This window comes from Nuphar pumila, chromosome 4 (genome assembly GCF_984573655.1).
Source record: "Nuphar pumila chromosome 4, dmNupPumi1.hap1.1, whole genome shotgun sequence".
In the NCBI taxonomy this organism is placed as follows: domain Eukaryota; kingdom Viridiplantae; phylum Streptophyta; class Magnoliopsida; order Nymphaeales; family Nymphaeaceae; genus Nuphar; species Nuphar pumila.
In genome coordinates, this window is record NC_143252.1 from 141,223,458 (window position 1) to 141,251,120 (window position 27,663).

The 27,663-nt window shown below is 37.1% G+C and overlaps 1 pseudogene across 1 annotated transcript; it reads right to left on the reverse strand.

The window, feature by feature from the left end:
- Positions 1-1,443: 1,443 nt before the first annotated feature.
- On the reverse strand, positions 1,444-27,610 carry LOC149841362 (putative 3,4-dihydroxy-2-butanone kinase; annotated as a pseudogene). The gene is made up of 16 exons (XR_016431437.1): positions 27,255-27,610; positions 24,182-24,255; positions 24,012-24,075; positions 21,776-21,888; positions 21,642-21,689; positions 21,221-21,292; positions 21,044-21,133; positions 18,346-18,519; positions 17,005-17,088; positions 16,759-16,814; positions 4,427-4,557; positions 4,260-4,352; positions 4,016-4,077; positions 2,968-3,110; positions 2,847-2,890; positions 1,444-1,716 (listed from the first exon to the last, which is right to left on the reverse strand). The product of XR_016431437.1 is annotated as a putative 3,4-dihydroxy-2-butanone kinase (transcript).
- Between the last annotated feature and the right edge of the window lie 53 nt (positions 27,611-27,663).

Here is a 27,663-nt window from a genome sequence, read left to right on the forward strand (position 1 = left end):
TTTTTCCCCAATGAATAAGGGCCGATTTGGTGGTTTCAAATTCAGGCCTTAATCTAGTTATAAACTGGTCAAAGTGTTCATCATCTAGTTGCTTTTGATGAAGCTCGATGTCTTCGGCACAATGCCACTTTGGTTCTAAGAGAAAAAGTCCATCCCAAAGTTCAGACAACCCATTGTAGTATTCACGAATCGTTTTATCTCCTTGGGTCATTATTCAAACATTTTCTTGGAGGTTGCACACATGTGCAATATCTTTAAGGAAATACATATTTTTAAGGTATTCCCATGCCTTATCGGCATGATCAAACTTGGCAAAACTTGAGCACTTTTTAATGTCAACGCTATTGATGAGCCATGGCATTATTTTTGCATGAGTCATTCTCTACTCTTTCCATTTTTTCTCATACTTCTAATAGAGGACCCTCTTTATCTCCCTCTTTTTTGGTAAGAGATAGTTTATGTTCTGAATCAGAACCATCCACAATCCCCCAAAGACCCTTTCCTCATATATGGTGCTTCATGATTGAAGCCCATGTTACATAATTCGTATCACTTAATTTCATGGGAATGATGGTAACTTTATCATTGCCATCCATCGATTACAAGGGGAGAGAAAGAATAGGGATAGAAGAGAAGAACAATAAAAGAATGAAAAAAAGAAAGAGATACAAGACGTATAAGCTCTTCCAATGAAGTGATAAAACACTTCTCTTCAAGTGGTGAAATGCTTTTGCAAAGGGCACAAAAGCCGAAGCAACTTTTCTCCAAGATCTAGTATTCCTGTAGCTCTGATACCATGTAATAAAATGAAGGTCGTCCACGATCACCCTTGAAACACTCAAAAGAAGTGTCTAAAAGACACTTTAAGTAAAGCCCTTAAAAAGGGTAAAATAGGAACAACACACCCATAAATAAATAAATTTTATTTATGTAAAAAGATGCTTGAAAAGCATTACAAGAAGTGTCTAAACAAGAGGGGCTGCACCCCTATTTATACAAGAGCAAGAGGGAGAGCTCATAAGGAGCTCTCCCTTTCTAGCCGTTGGACTAGTTCCAACGACTAGATTATTTGGTCAAGTTCCAACCGGAACTTGACCAAATTACATTATCTAGTTCTATGTGAACTAGATAATGTTTATTACATAAAAAAATAATAATAATATAATAATAATAATATATCATATATCATATTATTATTATATTATATATTATGTTACATATTTTAACAAATGTTTCTCTTAACCATTCATGCTCAATAAGATAAATATTTTTTATATTTTTGTGTTTATCTCTTTAGTTCTTTGATGTCTTGAATGCACTTAGTGCTTGTGGAGTGCTTTTGCGTTCTTGTATTATCCTTTAGTTAGGACTTGTGCATGGGAACTTTGTGTTTATGATCTTATAAGCCCTTAGAGGCCCTCTTTTTGTATTTCCGCACATATATCAAAATGAAGGATCATAAGATAAATTGATAGACTGAATTTGTACAAGCTATTCAAGTGGTAAAGTAAACATTACAGCAGAAAATACACTGTTATGGAAAGTAAACTTTACCCACCAAGTTCCTTTAAATAGTTTTATAAATTAAACATTAGTAATAAGTAGGAGGAATGCATGCTGATGAACACACTGGAAGCTGGCCCAGTTGCAGACAGTACAGACTCAACTGGAGTGAACATGAGAGGCTACTGAAGGTGTGTTATCACCACACATCATCTACGGGAAGATATCAGGAGCAGCAAGAAACAAGGTAGAGGATAGTAAGCCAAACATGCTAAAATTCTGAACGAAGGCGACATGAAACTGAAAAATCAAAATAGTGGTTCTCACAAGAATCATGTTATTGAACATCATGTTCAAAAGGTAAGCACCCTTCCCAAGCGGTATTATATTCTTTCAACACAAGCTCCAAAGAAAGAAATAATACAGCATGTTCCTAGAACTATTGGCTTTCATGCACTTTGGTATCCAGTATGTTTCAAGCAAATATCACGTTCAACATCGTTGCTTTTGGTCTGTAATTTGTTAAATGACCTATCATAACATCATTATTTGGCTAACTCGGCAGTATTCACTTATCTAAGTTATTTTATTGGTTTATATTATTTAAAATGGCTCAAAACGCTCACAACGATCCAGCTTGAAGTTTGGTATTAGGTGTTAACTAATATTTTGTATCCGCTTGATGCAGCAATGATTGGGTATCACATCAAAAATTGATCTGAATGCAGCTAGATCTTGATTTTATGTATGCTGGAAAGTGGAAACTGGACAAGAGGTTCAATTGTGCATCAAGCTTCATGACAAACAGTTGGGTATCATGCTGAAGTCTTTGTTAGTGCAGAACAGAACATATAAATTGGATTTAAAAGAAAAAATACAGATTTATACATGGATTTGTATTTTGTCCTGACATTTAGAAAAATAAAAGTTTTAAAGCTAAAACTAAGGTATAGTCTGGTGATGCATACAAATATAGCACTTGATAACGTTTATTTCAATCTTTGCCATTTCATTTTTTGAATGGACAATATTTTTCATTTTATAATATATAGCAAGTATATCTCAAGGCTCTGCCAAATGACTGTGGCAATGCATAAAAATCAGTGTCAAAAAATAATGGAAGCAACCACAAACAGAAAACTTGGAAGATAGAAGTACATAAGAACGAGAAATTGTCAAGAAACAAAGTATAGGAAAACTGCTAAATGAATCTAAAGCAATTATATTACATATTCAAGAACACCCTTCACAGCATTGTTTTGTCCATCAAGAAACCCAGTTTGGACATGGACATCCAACATAAAGAGATGAAAGTACTGGGGAAAAGAAAAAGAACAACTTACTGCCTTCTCATGTCCTCAAGAATGACTGTTGCACCTCTGTACATCTACAAAATGGAAATATACCAAGTAATGTGTTACCCAAACAGTCATACAAAAGGAAAGCCATGCTTACAGAACTCACTGTTGTTCCACAGTCTGCACCTCCAACTTTGCTATCCCACTCATTAGAGTGTCTCTGAGATTAATGATTTCATTTGCAGCGCCTCCAATAGCAGCTTCAAGAAGATATCCTTGCTTGCTTAGTTCTTGAGGCCGACTTAGTGCCTGTTTCATGACAGAAAATATATTAGTTCATCATTTATTGCATTCAGAACAGATTTGCATGAAATTAAAATTTACAAAAGGAAAAAGGGCATGGATGTGAATACTAACACATCAACACCATTAATCTATTTATCTGCTACACATTATTTTAAAGCCGGAATACTGCAGAAGAAACTTATTTTAGCGAATTATCTTGACCTCATGATAAGGTTTGTTTCTTTAAAGCAGATTTTTCTACCAATAGTCAAAAGAGTGCAGAAGAGATCTTCCATAGCCATATATTAATAAAAGAGTACGATAATATATAACTTGAAATTGTCTGCTTTTCTGAGTTGTTAAGCATTCTTTAACTGAGGCCTGAAGCCATACAACTTTCAAACCATCAATAACTTAGCAAACTCCATACTAAATTTGGCTTGAACTTCCAATTCGTCAATATAACTTAGCAAATCCAGCACAAAATTTGGCCTTCGATCAAAGAAGAAATTACTAACATTTTATTTCCATCTAAGAGGAGAAAAAAGTGTCATACACAAAATTTGGCCTTGAAGCAAAAAAGAAGCATTTTATTTCCTTCTAAGAGGAGAAAAAAGTGCATTTCTTATATTTCTGAATGAAAAGAAAAAGCAGGTAAAAGGAGAAAACAACAAAAAGGATCTTCGCCAAGCAGTAATATAGATTATTACAATGCAAAGGAGTAGAATAAGGGACAATCATGGCTACGAATATCAATATGCCAAATTGATACAATTTGCCTATAAGAATCTCTTCCCACAATGAAAAAAACAAGGACCTATATTCAGGAAGCAGCATAAAGTTTCCAGAAACAAAAGGATAAGCTTTTTAAATGATGCTTAACGAGATAGGCAAGAGACAGTCTGCTTGTAACAAAAATGAACAATCACCACATCACTTCTTGCACGAGATTGGGGAACAGGGACATGAATCTTAGCAGGTGGGTGATTCCCTGCAAGTTTGAGTACTCCATGATCAGCTCAAAGGAAACCTTTATAACTATCACAACAAAATTGAACCTTTAGCAATCTAAGAAAATAATACTATTCAAAAAGAGCAGTTAAAGTGAAGCAAATAAGAAAGAAGTATTCCTTTCATTAAAAACCATTTTGCAAATGAGTTTAGAAGATTTACCATCAACACCAACGGGCCAATATGGAGCTTTAGTTGGTGCATCAAGAAATTCCAGAATGGCTTGGTCTGCCATCATAACTGAAATGGAGAACCCTGCAAGAGTATGCACTTAAGATGGCGCTTCTAGCCCATTTCTACTAAAGAAAGCATTTCGTTCCAAGTTTAACCTGTCATATCAAGAGAGGTCATAAAAGATCCTGTATAGACTCTGTCAACAGCCAATCCATGTTCTAACTGCAATTGAGGAACAGCCTTTCTTGCTACAAGCATGAGCTCCGCCACTGGTGTGGCACCTAATCTTCATAAGGGGGAAAACAGAGAAAAAGAAAATTGTCAAAAAAAGTTACATAAATAATAAAATTCACAAATACACAAAGGCATAGTAGATTTTCATACAAAGATGATACAGATCATGCATCGTGCTGTGTGGAAATGGACATAGGACACAGCTATGTCACATGGGTGCGGGTGCGGGTGCGGGGATGCGGCAATTCCAAAAAACCCGGGTGCGGGGGTGCGGCAAAAAAAAATATATATATAAAGTCCAAAAGTTGGACATAAATGACCCTGGGTGCGTTGACTGCACCCAGGGTCAGGTTGACCACATCGGGTGCAGATGCGGCACCTAGTTGGAGAATCCCTGTGACATATATTAAAAAAAAAAATCTTGGCAAAATTTTTTTTAAGTCCAAAAAATTGGACCAAAATGACCCTGGGTGCATTGACCGCACCCAGGGTCGGGTTGACCGCACCCGGTGCCGCACCCGCGTCACGTCGACGCGGGTGCGGCACCCTGCTAGCCAAATGAATCCCTGTGACATAGGGACACAGCTATCAGATATAAACTTACAATCAAGTGAAGATCCAATATCATTAAGAGGGAAAAAATCACTACAATGTATATCACGTCAAGCCCCAAGATCATTAGGAAATAGCAAACAATTCATGCTAATGGCATTAAAAAAACACTTAACAATCAAAACCAAAAACCACAAAATAAAAATGAATAAGCCCATGAAATGATGCATCAGATCTAATTTAAATTATCAAAGGTTGACATTTATACTTAAGAAAATTATATGGGTTCATAATAAGCCAAACAGAACAGGCAACAAACTATCAATATTGAAGGACCTTTTAAAAACGAAAATAATGTCACATGATTATAACATTATGTAGAGAAAAAAGAATAGCAACATGGATATTGTAATATGGCACTTGGCAAACAAAGTAAAATCTAGGAATTGAAAGAGTGCACTAAAAAAATACAGAATCCTTAAAATATCAAGTTTTGCCCAACACTTAAGTGGGTTGGCATACACTAAGGCTACTTAGCAAATAAAGTCAACATTCATAAACATTGTGAATGTCATGTTATTTTTTATTTTTTATAAATCACGACTCAAAACCATAAACTTAAGATAAGTAGAATAAAGGACATGGCATTGACAACAAATGTAACGACCTCAAACTGACCCTCAGAAAAATGTGATTTTTTTTAGCTTAAGTTTCAACTCAGATTTAATAAAAATTCAGGTTTGTTCAATTCTAACAAAAATTCCAAATTTAATGAGTATAAAAATCTTCTTATGTTCATAAATCCAAAGCCCAGTTAAATACAATATGGACATGATTTTTAGAACAAGATATGAACAAGTATCTAAAGCTTGACAAATTATGCTGAAAACCGTCTGGCGTGCATAAGAGAAAACATGGATTTTATGATAACCCGAGGCTGTACAGAAAATTATATTTGAAAGCATATGCAGGCAGACTGACATGATCAGGTTTATGCCCACGGTTCACGATTTCTGAAAACCCGAATCACACCCATGCAGAACCAATTTAACTAACATGCCTATACTAACAAGCACACATCGATCTGCTGACATGTATAACACATGATTTTTATAAAAGAAAACCAATCATGCTCAGTTCTGAAAATAACCCAAAAGAATATATATATATATATATATATACCGAAAATTTCCAGTCATAGAATGTATTTTCAGAGCTAAGAAGCCATTCAGATTTCCCTTTTCCTAGCTGAACAATCGACTGTGAAAATAATTTCGCAGATTCAACCATAACATAAGCATCAATCATGAATGTGAATCAGTTTTTTTTTTTAACTCAAAACTCAACCTAAGCATCGGTCAGACAGGTTGACCTACATCCAACGTGAACCCAATTCAAGAAACATGCAGATCAAAATATAAGCCAATAAATCTAATCCAAACAGAATTAATCACAGCAAATTTCCTTACAGGAAATTAGATTTTTTTTAGGCTTAGTACTAACACAAGCAACGAAAGCAAGACTAACAGCAGCCTGTAGAAGACTTTAAACAACAACAGTCTACAAAAAGACACTAACACATGCATAAGAGCCAAAAAAAATTTAGATTGTTGCATGAGCCCAAAAACCCATTTCGATCACCGATCAAATTCCAAAACAGTTTTATTTCAAAAACCAGATTTTAATAGGTTCAAAAGCCTAGCGTGAAACCCAAACACATAGAGAGTAGAGACTATGCTTTTCCTAATCTACTAAAACAAATCCCTATCAAGATCGGTTTTGACTTTTGTTTTCACTTCCTTAACCCCATGTGTGGTTTGATCCATGCTAACCTCCTTTCCTACCGAGTTAAGGGAGAGAAAGACCTGTACCTTGTATGATGTGATTCAAACTGCGAAGAAGAAGAAGAAGAAGAAGACGATGATGGTGAAGAGGCGAGCACGCTGCAGCCTTCTTCCCCTCACTTGTTGTTCTCTCTCTCTCTCTCTCTCTCTCTCTCTCTCTCTCTCAAGGTCGTGACTTGAGAGAGAGAGGGCTTCACATTCTTTTATAAAAATAAGACTCCTCCACTAAGGAGGAGACATCCCTTTTTTTATGAAATAGAAAGTCTTCTATTTCATTAAGGAAGGAACGTCCCTTCCTATCAAATCTCCTTTCTGATATATATTTATTATATATATTTTATATTATTTTTATAGTTATTATTAATATTATTACACCTTATTTATCTTAAAATAGATGGACCATGGATCTCAACCAATGAGTCCACGATCCATATCGGGATCCAAAGTTGCATCAGCCCGTATATATATATATATATATATATATATATATATATATATATATATATATATATATATATATATATATATATTATTAATTTAACCCAAACAACAAAAAACATAATTATTTAGGTAAAAAAAAATTATAAAATTTTAAAAACCCATGATTTTTATGAGATATTACATCCCTACCTCCTTAAAAGAATTTCATCCACGAAATTATATTGTACCGAATAAGTATGGGTAATGCTCGCGCATATCGTTCTCAGGCTCCAAGGTGCATTCATCTAATCCGTGATGTTGTCACCGCACTTTAACCAACGGAATCGTCTTGCTTCGAAGCACCTTCTCCCGACGATTTACAATCTCCACTGGTCTCTCTTCTGTCGTCAAATCCGTTGTACTTCGACTGCCTCATATTGAATAACATGCGAGGGGTTTGGTACATACTTTCTCAATATTGAGACATGAAATATGTGAATTTGAAAAAACTGAGGCGAAAGTGACACTCGATACGCTGAATCACTAATCCGCTCAAGGATCTCAAAAGGTCCCACGTACCGAGGACTAAACTTCTGCCCGAACCTGAAAACACTCTTCGTCGGTGATATCCGAACAAAAACATGCTCTCCCACTATGAAACTGAGCTCCCTACGCCATTGATCAACGAGCTCTTCTATCGGCTCTGTGCAGCGATCAATCGTTGGCGAATTTACACATGATCTGAATAATGTTGGATTACCTATTAAGATTCTGTTAAAATATGTATATATATATATGTATATGTATATATATATATGTATATGTGTATATATATATATATATATATTCTTCATTTCTCAAGTCAAATACCTGATAGGGGTATTATTGTAATTTTCCTGTACTTTTACTTTTAGGTTTTTCTTTTTTCCTTTTTCTTTTTATTTCTTACATCATTGTAATAGGACCACTAGGGGCCCTACCATCTAGTCATTGGGGCCCCAATGACTAGAAGGGAGCCCCAAGTGGTCTCTCTCTCTACCTTTTCCTCCTCTATAAAAAGAGGGCTCTCCCTCTTGCATTTTAAGGGTTTTTGTAACACCCGGATCTGGAACCTCAAGAGTTCGATTTCTGTTGGTATTACTTCCCAGAGGGAAGAGTGCAAAGCTTACACAGTGAAAACGTGGCTAAAAAAAAACTTTTCATTTTATTGCATAATAAAACTTTTTCTTACATTGTTCATCATTCATAACATAAGAAAAGCAATTACATCATTTTCAATGACAAGGAAAGTAAAATATACCACTGCTCTGCTGAAGACTAAAAAAAGAACTGCTCACAAGCGGCTGATCTAATGCCTGAAACCTACAGTTATAATTAAAACAAGAATGGGGTGAGTCTACAACCCAGTAAAGAATAATTATAAGTAAATAAGCAACAATTTACAACTGTAGTGGGCTCTAAGCCCCTAGTCTTATTTTAATTCTCGATACACCACACAAGTTTGTATATTTTAATTTCCCCCATTATCATTCTCAAATACTCTCTTTCACACAACTATCACTAGGCTGGCTATACCGGTAATAGCCATCTATGGGCGTAGCAACCCTGTAGAACACTCCAATTCTACATGTTGGCCAAACAATGAACCATACACTCCCAGTGGTCCCTAGACCACCAGGCACTGCAGTGAACCACCACGGGGACCCCACCGGTGGCTAGCCGAGAGGTCAAGCTCTCAATCTCGGCATGGTTCATGCTACATCCTAAACATGATGGTTATCAACCATCCATGATCCTCTAGAGTCCCAAACCAGTGTGAGTGAAATCCTAAGTCATAACTAAGTTCACATATTGAACAAACTCTCAATTATAAAGTTCACTCGTTCCCTCACGAGTGGTGTCATGGATAATCACAACAATCTCATTCATGATGACATTAGGACTCACACCGCTCTCACTTAGCACGCAATGATGTAGTGTCTCTACATCATTAAATCACCGGCGGCCCACTCTCCATGGTGGCTGCACTTTGGCCGCGAACCAGGTAGCCCTTGCCATAGGTCGCCACTTCCGGGATTTAAGGGGTACTGCATGCTGAACTCTAAATATTCATTCATACTATATGAATGAACTAGATGGGACTCTAATATAATCTCATCACAATGCATGATATTAATCAATGATCTAGACATGCAATCACAATAAAATTTCTGTTCATCATGCATGACTTACCAAAACTAACTTGCATAGCAAACATGTATATAATTTTAACTCATAATGTCAAGCATGGAATTTATGCATGTCATTGTCTCTCAAAACTATCATGATAATAAAAAACAGCATTTCAATAACAAACAACGTAAAAGTGTTTATTTACATCTAAGATTACTTATAACATCCCTTACTTCAAGTGCAAACAATGTACTCTCTCCGAAATCGAGCCTCAAGAAGCTCTAACAATGGTATTTGGTCATTAAAGCAATATACCTGAATTAGTTCACAATTCTCTTACCAAATTACCAAAATACCCCTCCCGAATCTTATTAAAGAAACCACGATTTCTGTATTTCAAGTTTGACTGAATTTCATAAACTATTGGACTCCCCTCTTCAATACGAATCCAACGCACCAAATCTCACTCGATTCCGAGTTCGAAGTGCGAAGATATGCCTGTTTTACTGAATTGGACCTCACGAATCCAAATGGATCTCTTAGTACATCTCGGATTTCGGGCCAATCCGAGACTACTTTCTGATCCAATTCTAATCTGGATCCAAACTCTGTTTGTTTGGGTTCAGATCCATATCATAGCTGGATCCAAAACTGCTTGACTGGATCCAGAAAGTCTCACCGGGTCTGAACTGGATCCGTTCTTTTCTGACTGGATCCAGAATAGCTTGACTGGATCCAGGATAGCTAGGTTGGATCTGGGCCTGCTGGACTGGATCCTGGCCAGTCTGATTGGATCCAGACCTGCCTGATTGGATCCAAGATCATCAGACTGGGTCCAGACCTGCCTGACTGGTCTAGATCCGAGACTGATCCAGTCAGATCTGGACCTGGTTGATCTGGATCTGAGACAGGTCCAGATTGAAATGGGTCCGAACTGAAAAACCCAGATCCAGATCCGAAAGGTTTGGTTTGGACCTTGGTTCAACCGGGTCGGTTCAGACCCGATTCGGTCTGAACCGGTACGATCTGAATCCAAAATAACCCAACCCGGTTTGGCCTGAACCGGTTCAACCCGAACCGGTTCGGCTTGAATCGGTTCGACCCGAACTGGTTCACCCCCATTTCACTTAACCCGGTTCGGTCTGGGTGCGACCCAGACCGAACCAGGTCGGTCCGGGTCGCACCCAGGCCGAACCAGATTATAATAAAATTTTTTTTTTTAAACACTCGGTCTGGGTCGCACCCAGACCGACCCGGTTCGGTCTGACCTGGACCGAACCGGTCCCCCCTATTAAAACAGCGGAAGGGGCTGAGCCCCTTCTGATCTCAGGTGCAGGGGGGTCGGCCCCTGCCGACCTTCCCTCTGCATCCCAACGCCTGGGCCGGTCTCTGGGGCCGGCCAACTGTGTCGGCCGGTCGCCGGGGCCGGCCGTCGGAGTCGGCCGCCACAGGGTCCGGCCGACCTCCCCCCCTTTCTCTCTATCTCTGTCAAATGTTTTTTTTTTTTTTTAAATTTTTAATGTCTATCCCCTCCGGCGACTTTGTCGGAGGGGGTTTACAGTTTTTTAGCCCATCTTTTCCCTCTCTCTTCAATATATTTTTGCCTTTAAGGCACTTTACCCCTTAGTGGGTTATTTGTGCACTTTACGTGCTTGTGTTCTTAGCTCTTTGTTTGACTCTTTTAAAGAGTCCGTTGGATCATTGGTGCTTCCGCTATTTTCATTACATGGTATCAAAGCCATTGGATTTTCTATATTCTTGAAAGATCTTTGGAGCTCTTCATATTCTATCATTCTCGTCATCAATGGAGCATGAATCAAGAGTTGAGCTCTCCTTCAAACTCAATGGTGCAAATTATCTTATGTGGGCATCGGCTATGGAAAATCATCTAAGAGGTAAGAAGTTGTGGGGCTTTGTGATGGGCACCACTCTTGAACCCACCTTAAAGCTCACCAAAATTGAAGGAGGTATTGAGAGAGCTCTAGATGGTGATCACCGCATCAAAGCCATTGATGAGCACCAATCCAAGGTAGAAGATTGGAAAAGTAACCATGCCAAGATTTTGGCATGGTTCATGAACAATGTTGATATTAAAAATTGTGCCAACATTGCTAAATTTAGGAGAGCCAATGAAGCATGGTTCTTCCTTAAGAGTATGTATACCCAAAAAGATCTAGCTAGATAATTTTTTTGTCAAGAAAAAATTAAATCTACTAAACAAGCGGACATGAGTGTCCGTGATTATTTTAGTGCTCTAACCCTTCTTTGGGATGAGCTCGCTCTTCTTAAACCCAAATGGGTGGCTCCGAAAGATATTGAGCTTAGAAGAGAACAAATTGAAAATGAACATTTCTTTCAATTTCTTCGTGAGCTTAGGCCCAAATTTGAACAAGTTAGGGCATCTCTTCTTCATAAAAGTAAAGCCTTACCTATTGAAGATGCTCTTACCGAAGTATGACAAGAGAAAACTCGTCTTGGCATAAGTCTTAAGAATGATGAAATTTTGGTCATTATTAGGCCGGGAACAAATGTAAAAGCTTATAGACCGCCTCATTTTTCAAAAAATAATGGGTATAGAAAGGGGGTGATTTGTCACTATTGTAATGAATCGGGGCATATTAAGCCGGTTTGTCCTAAGCTTAACGGAAATGTGGCCGTGATTGAAGAAAACACTCCAAAGAAAGAAGAAAATATCAACGGAGGAGATATCAAAGAAACTCTTTGCCAAATTTTTGAAGTCCTCCAATATCTTCTCAAAACTTCTTCAACATCTACTTCTGGAGCCGCCATAGCTTATTCGTCATCACCTCCAGGTATGAGGATATTAGACTCAGATGCTTCCTTTCATATGACATCTCATAAAAATTCTCTTTCGAATGTTTCTTTCGACCCTATATCTTCGTATGTTTCAACGGCCGATGGGATATCTTTAAAAATCGAAAGAAATGAAACACTTGACTTGAAATCCTCTCAAAAAATTTTTGTCCCTAAAGAGTTGTTCCAAAAGTCAACTTAAATCTTTTTTCGGTCTCTCAAATTACCGATCATGGTTGCCAAGTCTCTTTCTTACCTAAAAATTGCACCGTACAGGATCTTCAGTCAAGGAAGCCGATTGGGCAAGGCCATAGGAAGGGCGATCTTTATTTCATGGATTTTTTGTCTCTTCCATCCAAGTCATTTTGTAATTTTGTAAATGTCAAAAGTATTGAAGTTTGGCATAAGAGACTTGATCATCCGAATTTTTTAAAGATGTCTCTTTTTCCTTTTTTGGACAATACTAGTAAAGACAAACACATGACTTATAAAGATTGTGTTTTTGGGAAATCTAAAGCTATTTCATTTCCTAAAAAAAAATTATGTTTCCACACAGCCGTTCGAACTTGTTCATTCCGATGTATGGGGTCCCTCTCCTGTTATATCCAAATGAGGTTTCTCATATTATGTTGTCTTTGTTGACGATTTTACTCGATTTACATTGATTTACTTCCTAAATCATAAATCTGAGGTGTTCTCTTTTTTCAAAGAATTTCATGCAATGGTTAAAAATCATTTTTTAGGAAACCGCTCCATTCGTGAATACATGTCCAATGATTTTTAAACATATTCGAAAGAAAATGAAATTTTTCATCAACGTTCTTGTCCAAACACTCCGCAACAAAATGGTCTTGCGGAAAGAAAGCATAGACACATGATAGAGACAACAAGAACTCTATTAGTTTCCAAAAATATTCCAAAATCCTTTTGGGCCGAAGTTGTTCTGACTTCAACATATTTAATTAATAGAACACCCTCAGCTTCTTTGAAGAATATTTCTCCATTTGAAAAACTTTACAATATGTTTTCCGACTATAAAAGACTAAGAGTTTTTTTATGTAAGTGTTTTGTTCTGACTCACAAAAATGACAAACTTTCTTCAAGGGCAATTGAATGTATTTTCTTAGGATATGACGAAAAACAAAAAGGTTACCGCTGTTTTGACCTACTTAATAACAAACTTTATATCTCAAAAGACGTCACTTTTCTAGAAGAAGAAAATGATTTTTCGCATAACCTAAATGAAAATATTGATTATTCCTTCTTATTTGACTTGTTACCTCAAGAAAAATGCATTGACAATCATGTTGAATCTATTGATCCTCTTGAAGCTGTCATTGAAGATCATATTAAACCTCAAAATGATGAGCAACATGATCTACATGAAAACCTAAATGAAACAAGTCACACACAAGTTTATATTAGAAGAAATGAAAATAATCCTCCTTGTGCTCTTGAAAATTTCTCTCAAAACGAATCGTTAGAAGAATTCTCTCAAAGAAGATCAAATCGTATTTCTAAAATACCTAATAGATTTGTATCTTATGATTCCTTTTCGCCTAATTTCTGAGCTTGTTTGTTAGATCTTCATTCTTTCCATGAACCATCCCATTATAATGATGCCAAACAATATGCCCATTGGAATGAAGCAATGCAACTTAAATTTAATGCACTTAACAAAGCACAAACTTGGGAAATCATTGATCCTCCTAATAGCAAGAAACTCATTGGATGTAGATGGGTTTTTAAAGTAAAAACTAAAAGTGATGGTTCTTTAGAAAGATTTAAGGCTCGATTAGTAGCCAAAGGATATGCCCAAGAATATGGGGTGGATTATGATGAGACTTTTGCCCCTGTTGCTCGAATAACTAGTGTTCGAACCCTTATTGCAATAACCTCTATTAAAAAATGACATATTCTTCCACTTGATGTCAAGAATGCCTTTTTAAATGGAGAGTTGGGTGAAGAAGTCTATATGAAACCACCTCCTGGCATGAATTTAAATGGTAAAATTTTGAAATTGAATAAGGCATTATATGGCCTTAAGCAAGCCCCCAAAGCTTGGTAATGACAAGTTTAATAATGTATTAATCAATTTGGGTTTTATTTTTTCTTATAATGACACCGCTCTTTTTGTTAAGAAAACATGTGAATCCATTGTTATTCTACTTCTGTATGTTGATGATATGATCATCACTAGAAGTGACAAAAAGGGAGTAAATGACGTTAAAACTATGTTAAAGAAAACTTTTGATATGTCTGACTTGGGGTTTTTGAGATATTTTTTAGGTATTGAAGTGACATATTCTCCTCGATGATACATTTTATCTCAAATGAAGTTAGCAGCAGACATCTGTACCAAATCAGGAGTTTCAGATGAAAAGAAAGTTGAAACTCCTGAAGTTATAAATGCAAAGTTGAAACTTGAGATGGCGTTCTTCTTGAGGATCCTACTCTGTATCGACAATTGATTGGATTCCTTACTTACTTATCCATCACTCATCTAGATATTGCTCATGTGATTCATGATGCAAGTCAATTCCAGCATGCTCCTACCACAGTTCACATGGCGGCCGTGATGCGAGTTGTGCGATACATCAAGAACACTATCTCCAAAGGACTTTTCTTATCCTCTTCTTCATCTCTTGAATTAATTGCTTTTACTGATGCAGACTGTGGATGAAATCTCAATGATCATGTCTCAACTACTGGTTTTTGCATTTTCTTAGGAGAATCCCTTATTTCGTGGAGATGTAAAAAGCAGCAAAAAGTCTCTCTATCATCCACTGAAGCTAAATATCGGGCCATGACGATGACATCCACTAAGATGTGTTGTGATAACAAGAGCGCAATTTACATCGCAAGCAATCATACATTCTACGAACATACGAAGCATATTGAAATGGATTGTCACTATATTCGAGACAAATTTCTCAAAGGGACCATCACACTACCATATGTTACTTCAGAATATCAGTTGACTAACTTCTTCACCAAAGTGCTTTCAACTCTGCGTTTTTTGTTTCTTCTTAGCAAACTTTCGGTCTTCTCCTCGTAAAGTTTGAGGAGGTGTGTTAAAATATGTATATATATATATATATTCTTCATTTCTCAAGTCAAATACCTGATAGGGGTATTATTGTAATTTTCCTGTACTTTTTTACTTTTAGGTTTTTCTTTTCATTTCTTTTTATTTCTTACATCATTGTAATAGGACCACTAGGGGCCCCATCATCTAGTCGTTGGGGCTCCCAATGACTAGAAGGGAGCCCCAAGTGGTCCCTCTCTCTACCTTTTCCTCCTCTATAAAAAGAGGGCTCTCCCTCTTGCATTATAAGGGTTTTTCAGCCCATCTTTTCCCTCTTTCTTCAATATATTTTTGCCTTTAAGGCACTTTACCCCTTAGTGGGTTATTTGTGCACTTTATGTGCTTGTGCTCTTGGCTCTTTGTTTGACTCTTTTAAAGAGTTTGTTGGATCATTGGTGCTTCCGCTATTTCCGCTATTTTCATTACAGATTCAAATGCTCTAACACCGACCTTATCCCAATACACCGAGGATCTACGAGGTCATACCAATACTAGCGTGATAGCTATTGTAAACTCTGCAAGTTTCACATGTTTATCCCAATCCAGCACGCATGATCTCGACATGTCCTCGAAAGTTTGAATCATTCGCTTGGACTGTCCATCGGTCTGCGGATAGAAAGCTGTGTTGAACTTCAATCTGGTGCCAAAAGCCTTATGCAATTAGTGCAAAAAATGTAATGTAAAGCAGGGATCTCGATCCGACACGATCGAAAGTGATACACAGTGTAACCTGACGATCTCATCGATATACTCACATTTAATGGTGAACAGTACAACACTAATAAATAGATGTATGTTTGAATTTGTTTGACAAGTTTTGGCATATTATTGTATATATCCTTTGATCAATTAAGGGATCCTATACCAATGTCCTTGGAGCAAAATCTTTAAAAGAAGTTGTTTTTCTTTGGTGAGTTCTCAGTCCTTGTACAAACGAACCAAGAAATCCATCGAAGTGTTCCATGAGTGTAACATTGATTATCCATTTTTTTTTATATTTACACAGAGAAACCGCCCCCAGGATGAGAGACCTAGCAACGTTGGCTCTGCCTGCTGTACTTATGATCACCTACCTGGCAGCGTAAAACTCAGTGGGCTTACCCCTTATCCCCAGGGAGTCACCACGCTTTGGCTTTGCAAGCGGTGATGCCCATGGGATTTGAACCTAAACCACCGGACTAGCGGACTAGGCCCCATCCCACTGCGTCAAACCCCTTTGGGGCGATTATCCACCATCTACTAAATTATTACTGAAGCTATACAAAATTGGTCTGCACCATACTATGTGTTCTATGGAAGTCTCCCAAACTATATCCAACACTCAGATAATAAAATAAAATAACAGCCAAACATAGCAACTCACCCATTAACCATGAGAACAACTCTGTTCCCTCGAGTGATTGGCAGATAACATGTTTCCTGTAACGGTACATGCATAACAAGAAATTTGTTGATATCATCAAGAGCAAATATTGCAGATTCAGGAGAAAATGGTTTGAAATCCTTCTGTCACATAAACTAGCTCCACAACCTATTAATATGATATAAAAAAATATGAACTTCTATCATGAAGAACAGAAAAGACAAAAAAAAAAATCAAGTGATCGACCGTTGACAGAATTTGATTTAGAACATGAGATACCACCACATCCACTGGCTGAATGTCAGCCACGGCAGCCCCAGGCTCTCCATGCTGAAAAGATGCCAGGAAATAAAAATAAGAAAGCAATCATTTGAAAGGATGCCGAAAAGCACATTCTTCTTGATATCCAATCCATAGTCAGAAATATCGGTCTTGGCTATATCTCGCCAAGGCAAATTCACACCATAATAAAGGTTTAGTTGATAAATCTTGGAAAAATACCAGGAAAATATTGGTGCCTAATTTTTTTTTAAAAATATGAAAATGTTAGAACACGACCAAGGCAGAGTTAGAGTTGACTAGTCGGTTCTAGTGGGTTGAGTCTTGTGGTCCATAATAAAATCAATATGTAATGGGTCCATAACCAATATTGAAGGATCGAGTAGGGAAGTTAAGTTATAGTCTTATCGAATCAGGGACTATTAAGGCCCCAATAAAGTTATCTAATAGGTTTATTAATGAATTTAGATAGGGAAGAGGGGTTCCTAATGAGTTTAAGCCTAGAAGAATTAGTTTTTCTTTGGAGTCTATAAATCACCATATAATGATGCATTCAGTCTTGGAATGAAGAATTTGGCTTAGGCTGGAAGAATCCAGAGCATAGGAGGCAAGGCTCCCTTGAAGCAGCCCACCACAACTGCTCTCTCTCTCTCTCTCTCTCTCTCTCTCTCTCTCTTTGTTGCTGCAAATCCTAACGTCCTAACACCCAAGCCAACTGCTTGGACATCAAGATCACCTTGTGGGGTTGAGTGCCAAGCCAGTCGAGCTGGAGGCCAAGCCCTCTTGATTGACAGTTGGCTTGCTAGAGAGCGTGCATAGTAGCTCTAACTTGAGAGCTGTAACAAAAAATAACAGAAATAAGTAAGAAAATAGCATGTTTAGATAATAAAATACACATATAATAAAAGAAATAAGTTACAATTATAAAAGAAAGAAGAAAAAACATATTTCAGATATAGAAAAAAATATAAAAGTGAAAGTAACTGAAAATATCATGATATTAACATGATATTATTGAAGACAATATCGCTGTAAAATTATTTTTGAAAATATCACGATATTTTTTCATTTAAATATTTTTTCCAAAAAAGCTTCAATATATTGGCAATATTTGTGACTATGATCCAATCAAGTGTATAACATATAGGAACCATGACTCAGTTCATGGATGATAGCAATCCGAGATGGCAAAGGCTTCCAACTCATAACCAAAGTTTGCAACAAGACAGCCTATGCAATCAACACGAACCAGATTACAAGAATGGAAGAATCACACAGGAATAAAGCATGAGAGAAAACAGAACTCACAATTCCAAGACCAAGCTCCATCTTTCCAGGACCCAAACGATCTGATGTGACCTGTCCTGGCAGAGTGCAAACAGATAGAGCCACTCCCATTGTGCCCACTATTTCGGATGCACGTTTTGCCTCTGCAGCAACATCAGCAAGAGAAAGTCCATCAGCTGCAGCAGCCCCAGCAATCTGTTGTTGAAAAAACACATCCATACATTCAAGATGCCAAAATAAACTAAGGGAATAAAAAGGGTAAGCATACTGCGCACTATTGCCATATACAAGCTCTCTCTCCCATTACTAACATTTGTATCCAAGTTCATATTATCGAATATGAGGAGCATTGCCAAGATAGAGTGCTTCAACAAGAAAATTCTACTGGTATATAACAAGATACATAGCAAAGGAAGAGCCGCTGAAGGAATTCAGCAATCTAATGTAGATCATGTTCAACAATCAGAGAACTACTGGCTATAGATGAGACGAAAAAAATGACGTATCAACTGAAAAAAGCACTTTGAGTAGTTGAAATTCATATGGCTTGGCTCTTCAAAGCCAGAACAAGATACAAGCAAAAACCACTGTTCAGAGGAGCAAGATTGGCAAAAAGATGAAACAAATGTACATGGACCTTTAGAACATAATTGAACACAGTACTTTATATGACCCCTTTAAAAACCTAATTACTTGTCATAATCACATGATTCAAAACAAGTTTTTTACTAAACAAACCATGTAGATCACATCTGTAACATTTGATCTATAAAAAATTGGAAATTTTTGAAGAAAAAAGTGATTGCTACTCATTAGTTCTGTACCTTAATTAGTAGCCAAATATATATATATATATATATATATATATATATATATATATATAGATATGGGTAAATATTGGCTACTAATGAAAGGAACACCGAGACAATTTAGAGCAACAATATATCATCCCACTTCTCATTGGCTGAGCCAGATCCAGATACATGCAGAACCAAAGGCTGGAAGGTGTATGGTAACAACTAACAAAAACCAAAAGAAGCAATAAGCAACAAGAATTAAAATGTTCAGAATGTGCTACCCTCTCACATGAAGTGGGTTTCCTCAAGGGAAATCTCAACAGGACCTGCAAAATGATTTATAATATGAAGATTTAGTGTGGGCACCTATGCTCAAGCTCTAATGTCAGTAACACCAGGACATAAGAAAAAAAAAGCTGTTGTCTCAGCTGTTGATTTGTCCAAGTACACTGAGCCGCTCACAAGGCAGATGTGGAATAAGTAATTATTATTTATTCAATATATCATCATGTCATGTACCAGGTCGCTCCTCCAGTGCAAACTGAATAAATACATACACAACTGCCTTGAGCTCCTTTAACTTTAAAGTTGGCCAAATTGCTAAAAGTAATGGTTCTGTAAAGGTCATAATTAATGACTTACAAATTAGCCACTTCCCAAGTTTCTAGTTTCTTTTTATAGTCCCATAACCTTCTTTTAAGCAACCATCAGTCTAAGACAATATATTCAACTTTTAACAAATTTTCTCATTACTGAAGACTAAAGCACATGATCTGCTGAATTAACATAATGAGACTTCGCATATTGGGAACATAATGGAGGGCAAAAATAACAAGGAGAACCACCAAGAGATAAGCAGAGCAGTGCCAAGATGATATAGTAGATTTATGAGGAGAATAGCATTATCCCAGCCGACAAGGGATTCATGTCTGTGTTTTTGAATGAATGGAAGGCAAGAAACAGCACCAACATCTAAGAAGATACCTATCTAGAATCAGTAATAGAACGAATAAAACAACCCAAGAGTCAAGACTAACTATACAGAAATAGGTGAAGCCCCTAGTTGGAAAACAACCACAAGTCTCAGTGTCTCACTTGCACAAATCATCCTACAATGTAGGAAAGCAACAGAACATTAAAAAAAACAGGTGAAAGAAAAAAATTGAATAAAATAAATGCAAAAGTGGATTTCTTTTTAAAATCTGGAAACCTGACATCCAGCCAGGAGTATTGTGATTTGACAAGCCCCTAGCCTCAAAGGTGGAAGTCGAAGATGAAAATATGAACAGAAAAGGGAAAGAAAATTAAAGGACATCTATTAGGAATGCTTTTAGGCTATGTCACATGGGTGCGGGTGCGGGGCGGGGGCAGGGGCGGGGGCGGGGGTGCGGCACTTTCAAAAAACTTGGGTGCGGCAAAAATATAAAAAATTATATATATATATATATATATATATATATATATATATATATATATATAAAGTCCAAAAGTTGGACATAAATGACCCTGGGTGCGTTGACTGCACCCAGGGTCAGGTTGACTGCACCGGGTGCCGCACCCGTGTCGCGTCGCGTCGACGCGGGTGCGGCACCTAGTTGGCCGAGTCCCTGTGACATAGCTTTTAAGACTTTTATGATTTCTAAGAAATTCAAGTAATTAATATCATCCACTGATGTTAACGAAGTCTAAAAAAAGAGAGGAAAAGCATATGATTTCATACATAGGGAAATTGAACAGTCAGATCTGTTGTGACTTGAAAACTACAAACCTACATTTATAGACACACAAAATATAATAAAATAAGGAGTAGAAAGAATTGAACAATAAAATAAACAGTGTTATGCACCATATATTACAACATCAATGGGGTAGTGCATATTTTAACATTACTTTTCAAACGAACCAGAATACATGAAATCCACCTTATGGACAAGGACAGTCCCTGCCAAACCTCTGCGTCCAGTTATACCTCGTGATGGTGGGAGAGCACAGTCATCTCCAACAATTACAGTCTGGAAGAACCAAAATTAAGTTCAGAAACTATGAACGTGACCAAGAGCCATTTTCTATGAAAGGAAATAGGTAGAAGTCATATATACTTCAATCTTATATCCTTCAGACTTTGCCTGCTCTGCTGCCAAACCAAAATTTAAGCGATCACCTGTATAATTCTGTCAAAGCCAATAATTATCAACAACACAATTACTTTAAAAATGTTGAACAAAAACACAATATTTGCTTTCCATTCAAATTATCAACAAGGTCAACAGGTGTCAAGGTCCACAGCTTCAGAAGTTAGGTGATATGATGCAAGGTTTACAGCATATATCACAAATGATATGAAAACCAGAATGGCCTTAAGTAGAAATCCCCTCAAAGAAGGGGCTAAAATTCCAATACATCAGCATGTGTCTCCTGCCCACCTTCACCAAATACTAGGCAAATATCAATAAATTCTTCAGCAGCAATTAAACTTCAATGTCAACTATCACAGAAAAGCATAGCTTGATTTTGTATTACCGTAACTATTAGAAGGCATCCCTTGGGCCCAGTCACAGCTCGAATTCCCTGAAGATGCAAAACAACATTATGATGGTGACTTCTGAAAGATCATTAAAGAAATTATATGTGGAACTATGCATCAGGAGCACTACAGCTAAGATAGAATTAACAGGAGGAGAAGTGAAAATATCTCCACATATAGCAGCTGTTAGCATCCCAGGCCCCACAAATCCAGATTGAGCAGGCTCATGGCCACTTCCACCCCCTGTATAGAAGGATTAATAGATTTAAAGCTACCAGTATGGACATTTTGACAAAGACAGCAAATTGTACTAATAAAAAGATTTAGAAGGCCACCTACAAGGATATAAGCAGAAAGAGTAACTGCAAATTATTGTTACATTTATTAACAACAAGTTGAAGAGAACATCAATTTATTTGATGAAAACCGAGTGGGGCTTCTTCACTTTTGAAATTATTCTGTAGAGCCAACAAAGCGTGATATCTTCTGAGAACAGCTAATGGGGTTGTGCTGGATTAATTGTACATATAAGAGTTCAGGTCATACCATGACTCATATTGATTCAAGCATCAAATATGTTCCTGCACACCAGAGAAAATGGAGTTGTTGAGAGCTATGGTACCCGGACACTCCATTTTGCCCTCCATACCCGTGTCGACACGCGTCGACACCCGGACATGCCATTTTACCCTTCGTACATACAAGTTTGTATTTAATTTATAATTTATGATTATCTATGCCACATGGGTGCGGGTGCGGGTACAGGTACGGGTGCGACACGGGTGCAGAGCAATTTAAAAAAATTTGGACACGGGGACACGGCTATATATATATATAACAATAATAAGATTGTAATTTTTAAAGCAAAAATAAAAAAGTAATTTTATTGAAGTAACAACACAAACTTACCAAATTAATTTTAATAAATAGACAAAAATAGACTCGGTCAAAGTTGACCGAGTCCAAAATGTGGATGGACTCGGCCCCAGTGCGTTGACCGAGTCCGACACTTAGTTGACTGTGTCCGCCCCGTGTCCGAAGCCGCACCCGTATCGGGGTGTGTCGACGAGTGTGCGTCGACCTTTTAGCCAAGTCCGTGTGACTTAGATGATTATATTTTTAGTATATAATATATATTTTAGATATAGAATATATATTTAGATTATATTCAGTTTATTTTGTATTTATGGGATATTTAATATATATATATATATATGTATATATATATATAGCCGTGTCTCCGTACCCACATTTTTTGGAATTGCCGTGTCGTACCCTCTGTACCTGTACCCAGGTGACAGGTAGAGAGGAATAATAGACATCTTCAAAAGGGACATTCAAAAAACTATCTCAAAAGCGCCTCAAGAGTCTCCTAGGAGGTTTGTTTCTCTAGAAAATCATTTCTGGAAACTAATCAAAGTTTATGTAAAAATAGAAAACATGGGAAAACCAACTTTCTTTCCAACCATTTAGAACAATGTTGGTTCTATCAAGCTTAACTATCATGAATCCCTAATAATCCTAGTGATACCTTGAAAACTTTAGAACATTCTTAGGATATTATACTTTGTGGAAAAATCTCAGCAAAATATCATAATATTTCAAAAATGCTGGAAACATCTGTGATTGGATAATAGAACAAGTAGCGACAATGCGGAAGCCAAATGTGCATGCGCACAGCAGCATATTCAAAGTTCAAACAGACACAGACAGAAAGACATCTTCCTTTTTTTATGGGAAAAAGTGTCATTATATATTGCACACCAGCACATGCAAACAGACACATACACATACCCTCTCTAGGATATATCTTTTTTCAAGCCTTACATTCTCACTGCTTGGTATTTGTAAAACAACAGAGGAATCGTTGAGAGATCTAAAGTTTACAAAATAAAGCAGGTGTGGAAGAGAGAGCAAGGTCGAAAAAGAGAAATTGCAGATGCATGTCACAGAGAGAGAGAGAGAGATTAAAATGCTTCTGTATTTATACTATTTAGCATTGTGATGTCAATCATGGTTAATTTAAGCTTTTAGCTAATAAGTAGTAGGCCCAAAACAATTTCAAGTGAAAGTAGTAAGAGAAGATATGAGCAAGACTTAGAGAAAAAAAATTAGTTATTTTTAATAAAGTAGAAGATTCCAGGAGGGTCGTTGCCAAAGTAGGTGTCAAAAAGTTCCCGTCATAGGTATTCTACTGGAACTACTGGCAGAAACATTAGCAAAGGTATAGTGATTATGCACTATCATATGCATAGTACAAGAACCAAAAAGTATCACGATTTTCTTCATCAAATTCTATGGTTGCTATTGCAATTGGGAAAAAAAAATAACTTGCCCAGAATAAGTGCCTAGACAGGATTTAGCACCTGATATGACAGCAACCTTGTCATAAGATGGACCTGAAATGTCAGCACGTAAGACAACCTTGATCTGGAAATATCACAGCTGAGACATCAACAACACAGAACTCATATGAAGGATTCAAGAAGAGCAAAGCAACCTGTACCACAGTCCTACATCAGAATTCAGCCATTACCTCAGGTAAGCCATCTAAGTACTGCAACCCTGGATAAGTTTCAACCAAACCCTCAATGAACTCAGTCACAACATCTGTAAGAGCAACCATCTACCTGTGAGTAAATAGATAAACCATATATGGGTAAACATTGGCTACTACCATCAGTACCACTTTATCTGGTAGACCCAAGAGTTTTTTAGCATTTTTTTTAATGCTTTGTAGATCAAGGTCCACAGACATGATATGTACAGCTTAAGTAAGAAACATGCTGTGATTGTGATGTGTAAATAGGTTTCTCAAGAACTTCAAGAATCAACAGCCCACAATGCACCAAAAAATTCATAATATGGAAAAACAAGGGTTTTATGCCTCCACAACTTTGTCGAAAGTGTGTTTCCTACTAAACAAACCATGTGGTCAAATTGAGCAGCTAAAGCTCTCACTTATGATTTCACTAGATGGTACAGTACTAAACATATGACCATATATATATAGTGACACAAAAATGCTAAATGGGTTTTTCGGGCTTTTTTAATTTTATTTTTAAATTCTGACCATACAGATGTGATCTACGTACTCGATTTTATAGGGATCAGCTTTTAGAGTATTTGATTCTGACACATGGGTGGGTTTTTATAAGGTTTGAAAAATCAACGGTTCAAAATCTTTGTAAATTGTCAAGGCTCCAAATATCATTGTTTTCATCGAAAACACATGATCCAGGTGTTGATTCCTAGTAAATCAACCATGCCGAACACATCTATGGGGTCAGAATCGTGAAAAAAAGCACTGAAAAAGCCAAAAAACCCATATAGCATGTATATATATATATATATATATATATATATATATATATATATATATATATATATAGAGAGAGAGAGAGAGAGAGAGAGGCTGTTTTCTAGTTTTTTTTTTTGCAAATTCGATCCCTCAAATGTGTTTGGCATGGTCCATTTGCTAGGAATCAACACTTAGATCAAGTTTTTTCAAATACAATCTTTTCAGCCTTGGAATTTATGAAAATTGTGAGCCATTGATTTTTGAAGCTCTAAAAAACCTGATCCTCTGCTCTCTCATCATAATTGGGCTTCCAAGGGCCTTTCCTACAGAATCAAGCACCTAGGTCACATCTATATGGTCAGATTCTTTAAAAGACGAGAAAGTGCCGAAAACATTGGTTTGTGGAGGTTCATAGATCTCTCTCTCTCTCTCTCTCTCTCTCTCTGATACATATGAGTAATGCTACAGTGATCCAGGAGTACCTACTCCAACATACTAGAAATCATGGTTGTAGGTTGTATCTTCTCAATTAAACCTTATGGATATACTCAACAAAGTTTATTTGATAGAAATCATGCTTTGGATCATGTTTTTTGGACCTAAAAATAAGATTTTTTCAGTCATGAAATTTTGATACATTGTGAGCCGTCGATTTTTAAATGTCTTAAAAAACATACATGTATGCTATAATCACATGATCCAAAACTTGGTTTCTACTAAATAATTCTTATAGATCATATCTATAGGGTCGTATCAACAAAAAAAGTTTAAGAAATTTGAAAATCTAAAGCTTCTATTAGGTGGGAGTAGGTACTCCGGGAGCACCCTATCATTATATAGGGAAACTGGAATATATTTACCAGCAAAACATGTTTGCTGGTTTGAACTAGGCATTTCCGACACTTTTTTTGCAAATCTAACCCTGCAGAGGCATTCGGCATGGTCCATTTGCTAGGAATCGACTGTTGGTTCATGTATTTTTGATCAAGAAATGCGATTTTTTATGCTTGAATATTTACTAAAATTCTGAGCTGTTGATTTTCAAGCATTAAAAGGTCCTTCTTATACATCTTAAATGGATGATCCAAGAGTCTGTTTTTATAAAATCAAGCATCAAGATCACATCCATATGGTGAAATTTTAGAAAAAAATATATAAAAAACCTATGAAAATCTCGGTTCATACCAGCAAACATGTTTTGCTGGTAAACATATTCCAGTATATATATATATATATATATATATATATATATATATATATATATATGTGTGTGTGTTAACGTTTGCTGCCCTAGTGGGTAAGGACCCACTGTGCAAAAATGTAATACTTTTATTTTTTTCAGTTTTTTTGCACATCTGACGCTCTAGACGTTATCTATATATCAAGTTTAGTAGAAACTGACCTTTGAATAATGTTTTTCTGATGTACGTGTCAGATTTTACGAGCACTAAAACATCAAGAGCCTACAATGTACCAAACTTTCAAACTTCAAAAAGACATATTTTATGTTTTTTCAGATAGAAAGAGTAATCGCACGTCCCAATCTTGTCGCATGAACACGGGCCTTTTGTGTCAAGCCCTCCCGCCCAGGTGATACCGCACACCTATGTAGGCTTGTTCCACAGTTGTTATCAAACTACGCTTACAAGCCGCCCAGGTGAGCTATCAAGGGATAGGAGTGACCGTCCCAGGATATAGAAAAGGCTAAGGAACGGGGTCTTCTACTATTTTGACCATGCCGAACACGTCCTTGAGGTCTTTGGTCAAAACAACCTCCCCCTATGAGTTTCAACTAAGGGGCTCCTTACCAACGAGTTTCAACTAAGGGCTTACACCAATTCACGAAGAAAACAAACCGGAATTACCAAATCTTGATTGAGATAAAACTCGATAAACCCTAAAATCGTTCCCCGCCCAACAAGACAAAGAAATCAATGCAACGATTAAAATTACCACTCCTGCACTCTATACCCATGCAAAAAAAACATCTCGCACCATCCTCTACCCGCACAGAACGCGACGTATCAATCCACGAATCATACTTTCCAGAAAGGAAGAGAAAAGGTGAAACAAATGACCTCCAAAGAATTACGCAACTACGCTTCTTCACGCGGTTTCACATTAAAAAGGAAAAACAGTTGAGAAGCAAGAAAGATAAAAAAAAATCTCAAAAATCTCTGCGCGTCCGAAAAAAGAATATCGCGATCAAGAACTCAAAGACCATCGAGAAACCAAAAGAGAAGGAACAAGAGTCAGAGAGAAACGAGCAGCGATAGAAAGAGCGAAATTGAGAAGAAAAAAAAAAGACCGTTAGGGTCGTTTATGAGCTTCTTCCCTCCGGACAACATACTGGAGACCTCGATTCCTCCTCGGGAGAGCGAATCTGACCAAGAAAACGAGATCACGCGAGAAGAGAAGTTAGAAACCCTATATTTTCAGTAGCGGCCGAAAAGAAGAAGAAGGAGAGTCGGCAAAGAGAGGAGCAAGGGAAGAGAAGAGCGAAAATTCGCGCTCATCTCTGCGGGGTCGTGGCCGACGGGGGACTATTTATAGCCCTTTGCCTTCTGCTTTGGAACGAGGTGGGGATATTACTTTTATGCCCTCGTCTTTGAAGATAATGACTGAATTGCCCCTTCACCGCTTCTTGAAAAAAGGACGTTCTGGTTTGCTTCCTCTCTTGTCCTGTTTTTAATGGGTAAGGACGGGTTTGTCACTTG